The following is a 15822-nucleotide window of genomic DNA, read 5'->3' as shown; positions in this document are numbered from 1 at the left end:
TTCACAGAAGTTGTTTCAAGTCATTGCTGCTTTCTGCCAGCAAGATTGTGTCATCTGCATATCTTAGATTGGTGATATTTCTTCCACCAATTTTCGCTCCTTCATCTGAGTCTAGCCCAGTTTTTTGTGTGATGTGTTCTGTGTACAGATTAAACAGATAGGGAGATAAAATTGTTGCCATAAGGGATGGGAATGTCAGAGATGGTTACTGAGTACCTCTCGTGTATTAAACGCTGTCCTGGGAGCTGGGGGTACGTACGTGAGCAAAAACAAGATCTCTGTCCTGATGGAGTGAGACAGATGATAAATAGTAAACATAACTTTGTAAAGTATCTAGTATGTTGGAGGTGACACCAGAGAAGAAAAAGAAGAGCAGAGTAAGGAAGAACGGAAGGTGGATGGGGAGGCATTGCAGGTTTAAATATGGTGCATCAGGCAGGTTCGTTGTAGTAGTGGCGCTTGAACAAGGACTTGAAGGTGGTAATCTTTTGAAAAAAAGAAATATTTTACATTGAGAAACGGGTGCTTCAATGCATTTTTATTTGCCACTAGTTCAAATGAGACTATAGTTTTGTGAAAAATAAATTGCCTACTCCTTTGCTATACTTGCTTAAGAAAATCTTATCTTTTTGTTGCTGCTACTGCTGTTTTTAATTTTAGCAACATGCTGGATGACGTCTTGTTACTGGGCCACTGCTAACACAGTTTCCTAATTTTCGCTCAGTCTAAGCTAAGCTGGCCTTTCCAGTGTAGGCCTTTTCACAGTCAGTCCTCCTTTCTTTTGGTCAGTAGTAAGCGTTTGTTAATCAGTGTGCTAGCTGTATGCGAATATATGTGGGGATCTTGTATAATATGAAGAGGTAAATGGGGAGACATGGGCCTGATTTCAGTATACCCACTCATTTTCCTTTCATTTTTTGCAGAACTATGACCACAGATTCTACCTTGCCCTCTGTCTCTTATTTCTGAATGAAACACACCACTTTTTAATTGTTTCTTGAGTGGCAGCAGGAATGCTCGTATCTTGGGTTCTTTGGGCTGTTTCCTCAGATGATCTGCGTGGCTTTCCCCTCGCTTGGCTCCATTCAAAGTGTCATGTTGTTAGAGAGGCTTCTCCTTAGGTTAACCTCAGTGGAATGGTATTGCCCCTCCCCCTAATCACTGTGTAGCCCAGTGCCCAGCTTTAAGTTTCTTCATTGCACTTATCAATCCTTGATATTAAACATTCCTCTGTTTTTTGTTTAGTCTTGGTCCTTGTCCGTTAACTTGGGTATTTCTTGACAGTAAAACGTGAGCTCTTTGTATTTTTCCCCTACATATCTGTCATATAATGTGTTCAGTAAATATTGATTTAACAAAATATTTAATGCTGGAGTATATTCTGCTTTGACTTGTTATCTAATATTTCAGAGTTTAAGTTTGGCCTCCTTAAGATTAAGTTTCTTTAAGCATCCTGACCATGTAGCTTGTTGAATGTTGGTAGGCCTGTAGGCATTTATAGGGTATAACTAAACATAAAATATTGAAATTTTCATGTGACTTAATACCATCATTCTCATTACTTTGTGATCACTGATCCTATTTAAATAACTTGAGACCAGATTTGTCTGACCCAGTGAAGCAAACACAAAAATGTGGATAAGCTAAAAATACTTTGGCTTGGATCTGCTCAAATTAGATGGCTTAACATTTTAAAACATTTTCGTGTTGAGCAAACTGCAAGATGAATATTACTCTGGTAAAGCAGCTGGTTATATCTTCACTTAGACACTAACCTGTTTAACTCAGAGTTTGATTTGGCCAGAGCCACAAAGGGTCTAATGGAATGATGCCGAAATAAAGATGTGAACCATTTGGAAGGATGGGATTTAAGTAGAACTGTGCTTATACAAAAAACAAGCAAAAAAAAGCTAGAGATGGTCTTTTGCTGTTTGCTATTCGTTAATATCTTTGTATTACTTTTTTTTTTTAAACAAGAGCAAGTTTTGGCTCAGATTGGATCCTCTTTAACACGCTAGTGATTAGAATTGCTTCAAAGACTTATAGTTTGTGTTTTAATATAGCATAGGACATGATGGTTCCAAACTTGCTATTAAAAGCTAATCTAGTACACCAGCTAATTAACTTTGATTTATTTTACACCCTCTTATGGTTGTTTTAGCATCATCCTCATAGATATAAAGTGTACGTTAGAGTGAGTATGTCTGTTATTCACGCTTAACAGACATGTTTATTAAGAAATTTTAAGATAGTAACCTTGTAAGTTACGACGCTGGAATAATTTTATGAAATCTTTTTAAACTGTTGTTTGAAAATATATACCTTTTCTCTAATGTTCATTATAATTTCTTCCTGTTTGTTGTGAACCAGCAATCCAGAACGTGAATTAGCCACCTAGAAGTTGGTTTTCTCTACTACAAACAACATTTTTATTATGGAAAACTTCAGACCAAACATGTTAAGAGAAATTGGTATGATGAACCCTCTGTATCCATTAGCCGGCTTCAAAAATTTCAACACATGCTCACTCGTGTTTGATATATATCCCCATCTACTTTCTCCCTTGTTTGTATTTGCTCTCTATTATTTCAAAGCACATGTCAGGCCATGTATATATCCCTTTCAATCATAGTATGTCTCTGAAAGATAAAGACTTAAAGTTTTTTTTTTTAACATAACCACAATATGCAGGATATTTTAAGACAATCTATAAGAATTATACCTGCTTTGGTATCTGAAGTCAATCTTAAAATAGTATAAGTAATATAATACAATTGCAATTGTATAAAATGCCGGTTGTTTTATTGTAAGTTTTTGGTTGATGGGCTTATAAATATTTGGAAATTTCCTTAGGAAAATAGAATCAAATCTTTTGAGCTTCTGGAAAATTTCTGCTTAATTTCTATTAAAATTTGTAGGGAAAGAAGAAATAGTACAGTGAATATCAAAATGAATATTATAACTTTGGGGGCTGGCCCCGTGGCATGGTGGTTAAGTTTGGTGTTCACTTCAGCAGCCCAGTTCAGAGGTTTGAATCCCAGGTGCAGACCTACACCACCCATCAGTTATGCTGTGGCAACAACCCACATAAAAAATGGGAGGATTGGTACAGATAGATGCTAGCTAAGGGCTAATCTTCAAGCAAAAAACAAAAAGAAAGAGAGGAAGGGCATGGCTGGATGATGTGGTGGTTGAGTTTGCATGCTTTGCTTTGGCAGCCTGGGGTTCATGTGTTTGGATCCTGGGCACGGACCTACACACTGCTCATCAAGCCATGCTGTGGAGGCATCTCACATACAAAAACTAGAGGAAGATTGGCACAGATGTTGGCTCGGGGACAATCTTCCTCAAGCAAAAAAGAGGAAGATTGGCAACAGATGTTATCTCGGGGCCAATCTTCCTTACCAAAAAAAGAAAAAAGAAGAAGATTGGCAACGGATGTTAGCTCAGGGTGAATCTTCCTCAGGAAAAGAAGAAAAAAGAAAAAAAGAATATTACTTTGGATTTTGATTCACTTGAAAATATTTTTCTCTACTCTGAAATGTTAAATTCTTATATTAAACCAAACCTGTATAAATGTTTGTAAGTCTAGTGCACAAATGTGAACTGTGATAAATATGTATCTTTAGTCATTACGTAATGCCCCAAATCCTAGACCATGTTAATAATAGTGAATAAATTGTGATGTAGTAAAAATTTGGTTCTACTATTTTTTCTGACAAGGAAGAAATTTAATTTGGTAAAGGAAAGACTATGCCATAAACAACAAAGTACATTGAAGAAGCTAAAATAAAATATTTCATAGCACACAAACATTTGAATCATGGAAATGTGAACTGTGGTATGTGTTGTGAGAAGTAACCAGCTATATATGTTTGTTGTTAACGGTTCCTTCATAGCCTAAAATGAGAGCAAATCATCCAGAGCCCACGTTGTCTACCTCTTAAATGGACATGTTAGTGTCTAAATGTTACAGGTAGTTAATACATTGCAGCAGTATGAATCACAAAATAGTTTGCCTTGACAGATGTATTTCTTTTAAAAGAAAAGCTTTACAGGAAAATACTGAGGATGGGAAAAGTTGGACCTGAAAATTTTGTCTTTGTTCAAATGAAAGGTCAGTAATGCAAGTGATGACAGAAATAAAAAAGGAAGGTGATGAAATGGAAGTTGGAATTGTGTCCAATCCAGGCCTTGGTGTCTCTTGTTGTCATGGATATAGCCAAGCATATGCCACATCACTGTCACATTTCATTTATTTCCTGACGGTACAACAGACGGAAACTCTTAGTAACCCTGACTTGGGGATCGCTTTTGTTGGTCTCTGCTACAAGTGCCAAAATCTGTTTCTCTTTGTTGTCAATAATGTTTAGAACTGATAGACTGAATTTTTAATATTCTCTACCATTCCTCCAGGCAGGAAATACCATACTACTCCTCATTTCACCTTTTTTTTTTTTTTTTTTAAAGATTGGCATCTGAGCTAACATCTGTTGCCAATCTTTTTTTTTCTGCTTTATCTCCCCAGATCCCCCTGGTACATAGTTGTATATCTTAGTTGCAGGTCCTTCTAGTTGTGGTATTCATTTCACCTTCTTAGTGGAAACGGAAGCACCTTCTGTTTAACCAGCTTAAGAGTATCATTTGTGCAAAATGAAGTAGGATTTTTTGGTAAGATCATTACTGATGTATATAAGAGTTAAATTTACTTAAGAGGTCATACTCAATTTAACAATAACCTGTTGTTACAAAGTACCAATTGTACCTCCTTTATACCAATTACTAGTTGGGGGTCCTGCATGAAACATAATTTTACTCAGATGATTCATCTGAGGCCACTTTAATGAAGGGCTCAGTTTTATAGTTGGGGGCAGGGTTACGGGAACCAAAAAGGGGTATTGAAACACTGAGTGAGTAGCAGCAGTGTGAAGCCACTTCTAGCCCGTGCAGGAGCAAAAGCTGTGGGAGCCCAGAAGCATGGCTGGAACTGTGGTTGTGGTACAAGGAGGGAATGGACAAATAATGCTCAGACTCCTCTCTTCTGCCGCCTTCTGCAGAACCGACCTCAAATGGCCCCTCGGTAGAGCCAGGGTGATAATGTATGTATGTACGATAATGTATAGGGGTTACCTGTGCTATGAGCAAATTAAGGCCCAAAGAAGCTGTAAATTGCCCAAGGTCCCCTTAGAGATCGTGAATCTAGGCTGTTTGCCTCCTCCAGCACTTTTTTTTTTTAAATTAACAGCTTTATTGAGATTTAATTTACATACCATAAAATTCTCCCATATTAAGTGTACAATTCAATAATTTTTAGTATTTATATCACCACAGTGTCACCACAATCTAATCTTCAGACATTTTCATCACTCCAAAAAGAAATCTCATGCTCATTTATAGTCACTCCGCGTTCTCGCCCGTAGCCCTAGGCAGCCATTAATCCATTTTCTGTCTCCATAGATTTGCCTTTTCTGGATATTTCATATAAATGGAATCTTAAAGTGTGTGTTCTTTTGTGTTTGGCTGCTTTGACTAAGCATAATGTTTTTGAGATTCATCCATGTTGTGGCGTGTATCAGTATTTAGAAGCACTTACAGTGGAGCCATATTCTGTTGTGTGGATATAGCTCATTTTCTTTCTCTGTTCACTAGTAGATGGACATTTGGGTGGTCTTTTGGATGGACTTTTTGGATCTTATGAATAATGCTGCTGTGAACATTTGCATAAAAGTATTTGTATGAACACATTTCATTTTTCCTGAGTAGACACCTGAAGTGGAGTTGTTGGAGAGTATGGTAATTCTGTTTAACATTTTAAGTAACTGCCAAACTGTTTTCTAAAGTGGCTGCACCATTTTCTGTTCCCAGCAGCAACGTATGAGGGTTCTAGTTTCTTCACATCCTTGGCAACACCTATGATGTTTTTTTTTGATTATAGCCATTAATATCCTGAGAAGTTCGCCATTTTTAACACACAGACTTGCCTCTTCTCCCATGATTTTCTGCCAAGTCGAGTTCAAAGGAAGGGAGGTATCTTTTATCACCAACAATTTTGTTATTTTCACTGTTTTTTAAACTAAAGGACTTTGCTGCGGATTACTCAGCAGTTGGTAGCCAAGTTCATTAAACTCTACATCCTTTAACATTTATTTTTAAAGCAATTTTAGTGAAACTTGGAGCTACTTGGGTGGTAATGTGCATATGGGGGGTGGTTATGACGTTGAATGGTGTGTTTGATTTTAGGGCTCCCTTTGCTTTCAATTTTGGTTTGGGAGCTGAGAGAAGTTTTATAGAAGATAGCAGCTGGAGTCAGCTTTCAAACAGGTATTGAGTCACTCCCATGCTTAAAGATCCTTCAGTTGTTTTCCACTGCACTTGCAATAAAATCCAAACTCCTTATTGTACCCACAAGGCTTTTCATGTCTGCTCCTTGCCTACTGCCTCTCCAGGTGAAAGTGTCTCCTGCCACTCTCCCGTCCCCTCAGTACACTCAGAGCTTGTTGGTCTTTCACCTCTATATAGCAAACTCTTTCCTGCCTCAGGGCTTTGCATAATTCCTTGTTTTCCTTTGGTTTGGCACAGGGTTAGCTTAATATTCCCTTTTTATGGAGACTTTTTGCTGATCACCTTGTCCTCCAAAAGTAACATCCTCATAGATTCTGTTCTCAGCCCATTTCTCATGTAAGATACTCTTGGCAATTTCACCCACTTTCGTGACTTCAAAAATACCCAACTGGTAATGATTCCCAATTTTTCATTTCCAGCTCAGATTTCTTTCCTGAGTTCTAAGTGGGAATGTTCATTAGCCCTCTTGAATAATTCTCACTACATCTCTTCTGAACACCTCACATCAAACTTAATGCATCTGAAATCAAACTCTTCCACATTTGTTCAGCCTTATGGGCAGTTCATTATCATTCGTGATTCCTCCGTCTTTCCCCACAAATCATTGGCCAAGTCTTGTCAATTCTAACTTTAAAGAGTTCTCAAATGTCTAAGTATTAGCAGTGTTGTCTCCTTATAATTTTTACCTGGACTTCTGCTAGGATCTTGGCCTTCCTGATTTCAGGCTGGCTTTGTTCTTCATACTGCTTATCAACTTGTCTTTCTAAGAGAGTGATTACTGCTGGTACAAGGCAGAATTGCTTTAAGAACGTTTTCAAAGTAGTTTACAGGGTCCCATGTCAGAACTACTGATAAATAACTTCTGGAAGTGAGAGATGGGAGTGTATAGTTTGAAAAAAGCCCACCAGATGATGCAGATGAGCACCGTTGGCTAAAACATTCTTTTAAAATACAAATTTAATCATTTAACTCTGATTAAAATTCCTTGGAGTCTGTTGATTCCCTTGAGGATAAAATGTGAGATTCTTATTTTGGCATATAATTTTGCATAATCTTGCTCCTGTCTGACTTATATCCCTACCCCCAATACAGCCTTGCAGAATTACTTACAGGTCTATTAATGTACCATCTCGTTCACATTTCCAGGTCTTTCTATATGGTATTGTCTCTTCCTGAAGTACTCTTCTTCTTTCTTTCCTTGGATAATTTCTCCTCTTCCTTTCAATACTCAGCTATCGTTTCCTAGAGGTAAGCCTTCTCATACTGTGTTATATTTGTTTATTTACTTATGCCTTTTTATTTCTGTGTCTTCTAGTACATAACACTTGGCAATCAATACATGTTGGTTTTATAAGTGCAGACCTCACCTTTAGGTGCAAGAATAATAGCAGTGGTAGAACAGTATATGCCAGACATAGGACTAATGCTATGTATATGCCATATCATTTACTCTCACAACAGCCTTATGAAGGTGTGTGTTATTATTACCCATATTTTACAGTTGAGGAAGCTGAGACAGAGAGAGACTGTGGTTAGCCTCAAGTTGCAGAATTTGTAAACTATAGAACTGGATTTGAATCCTGTGGCTTATTTGCAAAGCCTGTGCTTTAATACAGCTGTTTCATAGTTGTTTTATGGTTCATTTGTTTATTTGTTCACGTTCGCAATAAATGATTCCTTAATAAGAGCTCATTATTTTATTTTATTTTTTTTTGAGGAGGATTAGCCCTGAGCTAACTGCTGCCAATCCTCCTCTTTCTGCTCAGGAAGACTGACCTTGAGCTAACATCCATGCCCATCTTCCTCTACTTTATATATGGGACGCCTGCCACAGCATGGCATGCCAAGTGCTGCCATGTCCGCACCCAGTATCCAAGCCAGGGAACCCCAGGCCGCCGAAGCGGAACATGCACACACAACTGCTACGCCACCGGGCCGGCCCAGAGCTCATTATTCTTAATGCTTCAGGTTTTTTTTTTCAATTCTCAGACTACAATTAACTAAAATAAAATAGTGATTTATAAAATATTTAGCATTTAGATATGAGTGGGACAGATGTGCTGAGTTAGTGAACTCAGTGTTTCTCTGTACTCAATTTTGAAGACAGATTTTATACTAAAGTATACTGTGTGATTGATGAAGTAAAAATATTTAGCTTAACTCAGAATATTAGAAATACAAAGAACGTTAGGCCTCATAAATATGAAAACTAGAACTCTACAAGATTATGTGCTTTGCTGAAGGTCTTGAAGCATGTTATTTGCAGAACCAGGACTGGAATCTGGGCCTCCTAACTTCCAATCCAGGGTTCTTATCTTTCTCAGCTATGAAAAGTTGATATATCTAGGATGATAACAATGTTTTCAAAGCTTAAAGAGAATTCTGTTTTTATTCCATGAGAGTATATATATTTTCAGTGGCCAAATTGTTTAACGCAGAGAAGAAAGTGATACGACTACTAAAGGCAAAATCATTCATTTAGTACTTAAGTAACTTATTACCTGTATGCAAGTATTGACTTGTTTACCTGGGAGCTAACATATTTCATGGAACTTCTCATTGATTTTAAAACTTAGAATGTGTTTTATTTCTTAAGTATTAGGGACACAGAGTGTGTTACCTAAGGAGTAGATGTGTATATGTTATTAATACCTGGATATAAAGCATAAGGCAGCTTATTCTCAATAATATATTCAAGAGTATTTTTTCTTATGATCATATACTGTCTTCACTGCACAAGTTGCCATTTTAGATGAGCTTTTTGTCTCAGCTTTCTCATCTGCCTTCAAACTTAATTTTCTTTGTTAAACAAATTAGATTAAAGTTAGGAAAGAAGTTTTAGGGAAAGAATGTTCAGACTTTTAAAGTAATAAGGTAGAGAGTGGTAACTAAATAATTAGTCTCTCTTCTGGTTTGTTTTAATTTTGAGAAAAATGTCAATTTTTTATTTGGAATTTAAGTGACAGCAACTGAAGGATGATGATACTTCCCTCTGCAAAATTCGACCCCCTTTCTCCTCAAGATTGAGTCAGTACCCACTTGGAGTGTGTGCAGAGGGGATGGAAGACTCAACAGTCGTGACTCTTCCCTTGGCTTCTTCCTCTTTTCTAGGCATTCGCTCCTGTGGTGCTTGGGGTATGTAGGGGGTGGTAAAAGCCCTCTGTCTGTCTCCATACCTCCCATCCAGGCCTTTGGGACTGGGACCTAATATAGGACCTACCTGCCACGGTGGGTCCTGTATTAAATAAATGTACATTTATTCAAAGGAGGTCTTATATTGGCTCAAAGATAGGAATTAGAAACAGAGACAATGTTTTGAGACATGTTTTTTCCCCAGGATAAAATTTTTTAAAAATCTGGCTTTTGTTTGAAAAAAATAAATGACTTCAACAAACCAGTGACCATCAGATTATTATGAGGGTTCTGAAATTTATTTTAAAACTATAAAAATATTATTACAGATTAACAAAAAGTCATTATATGTTATATGGAGATGGGCCACCCATAAGAGATTGAATACCTGCATGACAGCAACCCTATCCAGAACCACCTTCCTGTTTGAAGATGTTGCACAGTTCACGAAAAATTACCCATAATCACTAAGTTTGGGCAACTATAATTTTTATTGAAATGTAATTCACAAATTATATAATTCCCCATTTTAAAATGTACAGTTCAGTACTTGAGAATATTCGCAAGACTGTGTAACTATCACTACTGTCTAATTCTAGAACATTTTTTGTCACCCCAAAAGGAAACACATAGTCACTAGCATTCTCCTTCCTCTTCTCTCCCCAGCCCCTGGTAACTGCAGTGATCTACTTTCTGTCTCCACGAGTTTGCTTATTCAGTACACGTCATAGAAGTGGAATCGTACTATATGTGATCTTTTTTATTTGGCTTCTTTCACTTGGTATATTTTCCACGCTCATCCGTGTCGTGGCATGTATCAGTACTTCATTCCTTTTTGTGGCTGGATACTACTCCGTTGTGTGGCTGTGTCACATTTTATTTATCCATTACTAGTTGTTGGACATTTGGATTATTTCTGCTTTTTTTGTTTTTTTTTGTTTGAGGAAGATTAGCCCTGAGCTAACTGCTGCCAATCCTCCTCTCTTGCTGAGGAAGACTGGCTCTGAGCGAACATCCATGCCCATCTTCCTTTACTTTATGTGTGGGATGCCTGCCACAGCGTGGCTTGGCAAGCGGTGCCATGTCCGCACCAAGGATCCAAACTGGTGAACCCCGGGCCTCCGAAGCGGAACGTGCATACTTAACCGCTGTGCCATGGGGCCGGCCCCTGTTTCTGCCTTTTGATTATTAAGAATCATGCTGCTGTGAACGTTCATGTACAAGTTTTTGTGTGAACATATATTTTCAATTCTTTTGAATATATGTCTAGAAGTGGGATTGATGGGCCATATGGCGACTATGTTTAATTTTTTGAGGGAAGCATGCGATTTTAATTGGTTTTTTAAAATTCAGTGAATGACTGTTGCTGCACTCAAAGCTAATTTTTATATGGAATGTACTCTATTCCATTTTGCTTATATATAAGTTGTAAAAGAAAACACTAATTTTGTAAAATTATTGAGAACTTATTTCCGTGTTGCTCCCTTTGTGACTTACAATAGAGAATTTGGGTTTCAATAATTAAATTCATTGGTTGGTGGCCCAGTTAGATCTCTGCTCTCTCTAGTATTGAAAACTCTGGTACAATGCCTAAAATTAATAAATGTCTCAGGGTATTCAGTTTTATTAGAATGGGCTGACCTGCTAGCTTAATCTTTCATTTTTGAGTCCCCAAGCCTTATCAGGATGCTGGCAATTTGGTAGGCACTCCGTACATGTCTGCTTGAGAGGTAGTTGAGCTTTAACTTCAAGGTGATTTCTCTTCTGAAACGGAACATAGATTGTGATTATCTGTGAGTATCTGCCATGTGCCAGTTACTCTTCTGGGTGCTGGTGATATAGCAGTGAACAAGCAAAGACCCTGTCCTCATGGAGTTTGCATTTTAGTGGATAAGAGGCAAACTAGGAAATTATGTCGAGTATTTATTAGTGCTATGGAGAATAATAAACCTAGAAAAGAGGGTTAGGTAATGTAGAGAGAAAGGATAGGGGAAGGATGTGATTTGCAGAAGGTCTGGGAAGTCTTCAGTGAGGCAAAGTTTGAGCAGGGATCTGAGGGGAAATGAGGGAGTGAATAGCTTTGTGAGTTTGAGGGAAGAGCCAGGAGACCTGTGTTGGTGCAGTAGAAAATAGGAGATGAAATCAGAGGTTTAAGGGGCACCCATTAGGTCACGTAGTGCATTGAGGATTATTGTAAGAACTCTTGCTTTACTCGGGGTGAGATGGGAAGTGATTGGAAAGATATGAGCAGAAGAGTTTCATAATTTGACTTTACTTTTTAAGAGTGACTCAGGCTGAGAATGGGGCTGGGAGGGCAAGGGAGGAAGCAGAGAGACCAGTTAGGAGGTATGATTACTCAGTGCCTGTCAAAGAAATGATTGGAGTTAGTACAGATTTATAAGAAACATAACAAAACGAAAAACCAACAACAGAACCCCCTGATCTTTACAAACTTTGTGTGTGTGTGTGTTTGAGGAAGGTTGGCCCTGAGCAAACATCTTTTGCCAATCTTCCTCTTTTTTTTCTCTCCCCAAAGCCCTAGCACATAGTTGTATATCCTAGTTGTAGGTCATTTTAGTTCTTCTCTCTGGGATGCCACCACAGCATGGCTTGATGAACCGTGTGTAGGTCCACCCCCAGGATGCGAACCAGCAAACCCCAGGCTGCAGAAGTGGACCATGTGAACTTAACCACTTTACAACTTATCTTGATCATTATTCTAACTTAAGAAATTTTGTTTAGATTTGACATGGCTTACAGATTTTTTATTAATGTAGGCTTTATTTTTGAGAACCGTTTCCCCTATTATTTTTACATTCTTATGGTACATTTGTTACAATTAATGAATCAGTATTGATACATTATTATCAGCTAAAGTCTTCAATAGTAGTTTATTCAGATTTCCTTAGTTTTTGCTTAATGTCTTTTTCTGTCTCTCTGGGGGTACATGTTACATTGTTTGTCTTATCTCAGTAGGTTCCTTTTGGCTGTGACAGTTTCTTAGGCTTTCCTTCTTGTTGATGACCTTTACGGTTTTGAGGAGTGCTACTTAAGTACTTTGTAGACTGCCCCTCTATTGGAATTTGCCCACTCTTTTTTCTCATGATCAGACTAGAGTTAGCGTTTTCCAGAGGGAGATCACAGAAGTAAAGTGTCGTTTTCATCACATCATATCCACATGATTTATCATTGTTGATCACATCATAGCCACATGATTTATCCCTGCTGATCATATCATATCCACATGATTTATCACTGTTGATATTGATCTTTAGGTTTCTACACTGCAAAGTTACTCTTTTTTCCCCCCCTTTGATATTGCCCTCTTGGGAAGAAAGTCAGTGTGTGCAGCCCACACTTAAGGATTGGGGAGTTGTGGTCCGCCTCCTTGAGGGAAGATTTTCTTTATAAGTTATTTGGAATTCTTCAAGCAAGATTTGTGTTTTCTCCTCCATTGATTGATTGATTGATTGATTTAATTGAGTTAATGATAGGTTACAATCTTGTGTGATTTCAGTTGTACATTAATGTTTGTCATTCGTGTTGTAGGTGCACCATTTCACCCTTTGTGCCCACCCCCACCCCACCTTTCCCCTGGTAGCCACTAATCTGTTCTCTTTGTCCACATTTTTAGATTCCTCATATGAGTGGAGTCATACAGAGATTATCTTTCTCCAACTGGCTTATTTCACTTAACATAATTCCCTCAAGGTCCATCCATGTTGTTGCAAATGGGATGATTTTGTTCTGTTTTGCAACTGAGTAGTATTCCATTGTATATATATATACCACAACTTCTTTATCCATTCATCTGTTGACGGGCACTTAGGTTGCTTCCAAGTCTTGGCTATTGTAAATAATGCTGCAGTGAACATTGGGGTGCATAGGACTTTTGGAATTGCTGACTTCAAGCTCTTTGGATAGATACCCAGTAGTGGAATGGCTGGATCGTATGGTAGTTCTATTTTTAATTTTTTGAGGAATCTCCATACTGTTTTCCATAGTGGCTGCACTAGTTTGCATTCCCACCAGCAGTGTATGAGGGTTCCATTCTCTCCACAACCTCTCCAACATTTGTTACTATTAGATTTAGATATTTTTGTCATTCTAATGGGTGTAAGGTGATATCTTAGTGTAGTTTTGATTTGCATTTCCCTGATGATCAGCGATGATGAGCATCTTTTCATGTGCCTATTGGCCATCCATGTATCTTCTTTGGAGAAATGTCTGTTCATGTCTCCTGCCCATTTTTTGATCGGGTTGTTTGATTTTTTGTTGTTGAGTTGTGAGAGTTCTTTATATATTATGGATATTAAGCCTTTGTCAGATATATGACTTGCAAATATTTTTTCCCACTTAGTGGGTTGTTTTTTTGTTTCAATCCTGTTTTCATTTGCCGTGAGGAAGCTCTGTAGTCTGATGAAGTCCCATTTGTTTGTTCTTTCTATTGTTTCCCTTCTCTGAGAAGACATGGTGCCCGAAAAGGTCCTTTTAATACTGATGTCAAAGAGTCTACTGCCTACGTTTTCTTCTAGAAGAAATCATTTAATTATATCAGTATGGACCCATGGATATATACTACTTAATTTATTTGGTCGAAATGTTCCTGCTTTGGTCATTGGGAGCTCTTTAAGTTGGCTTCTGTGTCCCTTTGACATACCTCCATAAATGTAGGGTTCTCCTCCCTCTCTTTTTTGCTTTCTACTTTTGAGCACTTCCTAACTTTCTGGCACTACAAGATCTCTAGACTTGTCTTATATATTTCCTGCCCCTGTCCTAGAATCAGCCATTTCTCCGAGGAGCCCTGGTTCCTTGGAGAATGGCATTAGAAGCCAAGATCTGGACACTAAGTATGCTCTTTGCTCCTGGGTTGTCTTCATTTCTAGGCTGTGTCAGCTGACAGAGCAAGGAAATATATGTGTGTAGATCGTTTTAATATAAAGCATGATTGCTATAATTTTTTTGAGGAAGATTAGCCCTGAGCTAACATCTGCTGCCAGTCCTCCTCTTGGTGAGGAAGACTGGCCCTGAGGTAACATCTGTGCCCATCTTACTCTACTTTATATGTTGGATGCTGCCACAGCATGGCTTGACAAGTGGTGCATAGGTCTGCACCCAGGATCCAAACTGGGGAACCCTGGGCTGCTGAAGTGGAACGTGTGAACTTAACTGCTGCACCACTGGGCCGGCCCCTGATGGCTATAATTTGAAAAGCAGATACAATGGTAGTATTTTGAAAATAACGGTTATTGTTTTTGTATTAAAGAATTTCAAATTATATTTAAAATGAGTAGCAAAAGAATAAAGTTGGACTCCTACTTCATGCTATATATAAAAATTAATTCACAATGGGTCGTAGACCTAAATGTAAAAGTTAAAACTATGAAACTCTTAGAGAAAACATAGGCGTAAATCCTCAAGGCCTTGGGCAAAGTAATGGTTTCTTAGATATTCCATCAAAAGCACAAGTGACAAAAACTGAATTTGACTTCATAAAAATTTAAAACTTTTGGACTGCAAATGATGGCATCAAGAAAGTGAAAAGAGAGCCAGCCCTGATGGCCTAGTGGTTAAAGTTCGGCACACTCTACTTTGGTGGCCCGGATTCGCCTCCCGGTTGCAGAACCACATCACCTGTCTGTCAGTATCCATGCTGTGGCAGCAGCTCACGTAGAACTAGAAGGTCTTACAACTAGGATATACAACCATGTACTAGGGCTTTAGGGAGGAGAAAGGAAAAAAAAAAGAAAGTGAAAAGATAACCTACAGAGTAGGAAACAATGTTTAAAAATTGTTTATCAGGGACTTGTATCCAGAATATATAAAGAACTCTTACACTTAAATAATAAAAAAAACAAACAACCCAATTTAAAAATGGGCAAAGAATTTGACCGTACATTTGTGGAAAGAAGAAATATAAGTGGTCAGGAAGCACATGCAAAGATGCTCAACATCGTTAGTCAAATGCAAATCAAAACCATAAGATACCACATAACACCTGCTAGGATGGCTATTATAATAAAAACACGGGCAATAACAGGTATCTGCAAACTTGTAGAGAAATTGTAACTTAAATGTTGCTGGTGGGAATGTAAAATGGTACAGCTGTTTTGCTTTGCCATTCCTCAAAATGTTAAACATGGAGTTATCATATGACCTAGCAATCCACTCCTAGATGTATACCCAAGAGAATTAAAAATGTATATCCAGGGGCTGGCCCCGTGGCCGAGTGGTTAAGTTCGCACGCTCTGCTGCAGGTGGCCCAGTGTTTCATTGGTTCGAATCCTGGGCGTGGACATGGCACTGCTCATCAAACCATGCTGAGGCAGCGTCCCACATGCCACAACT

General features: G+C 38.2%; 1 protein-coding gene across 2 annotated transcripts in view; it reads left to right on the top strand.

Annotated features, from left to right (window-relative positions):
• Positions 1-15822, top strand: part of QSER1 (glutamine and serine rich 1) — a 74310-nt gene that overhangs the window by 13842 nt on the left and 44646 nt on the right. Inside the window, exon 1 of one of the 2 annotated variants that reach the window (XM_046684816.1) lies at positions 7272-7590. The exons of the other annotated variant lie outside the window; for it this stretch is intronic. The gene's annotated coding sequence lies outside the window, so the exon portion shown is untranslated. Of the gene's footprint in view, positions 1-7271; positions 7591-15822 lie in introns of those variants that run through there. 2 annotated transcript variants of the gene reach the window in all.

The sequence above is a fragment of the Equus quagga genome, chromosome 14, assembly GCF_021613505.1.
Source record: "Equus quagga isolate Etosha38 chromosome 14, UCLA_HA_Equagga_1.0, whole genome shotgun sequence".
Taxonomy (NCBI): domain Eukaryota; kingdom Metazoa; phylum Chordata; class Mammalia; order Perissodactyla; family Equidae; genus Equus; species Equus quagga.
This window is presented reverse-complemented; position numbering and strand designations above follow the sequence as displayed.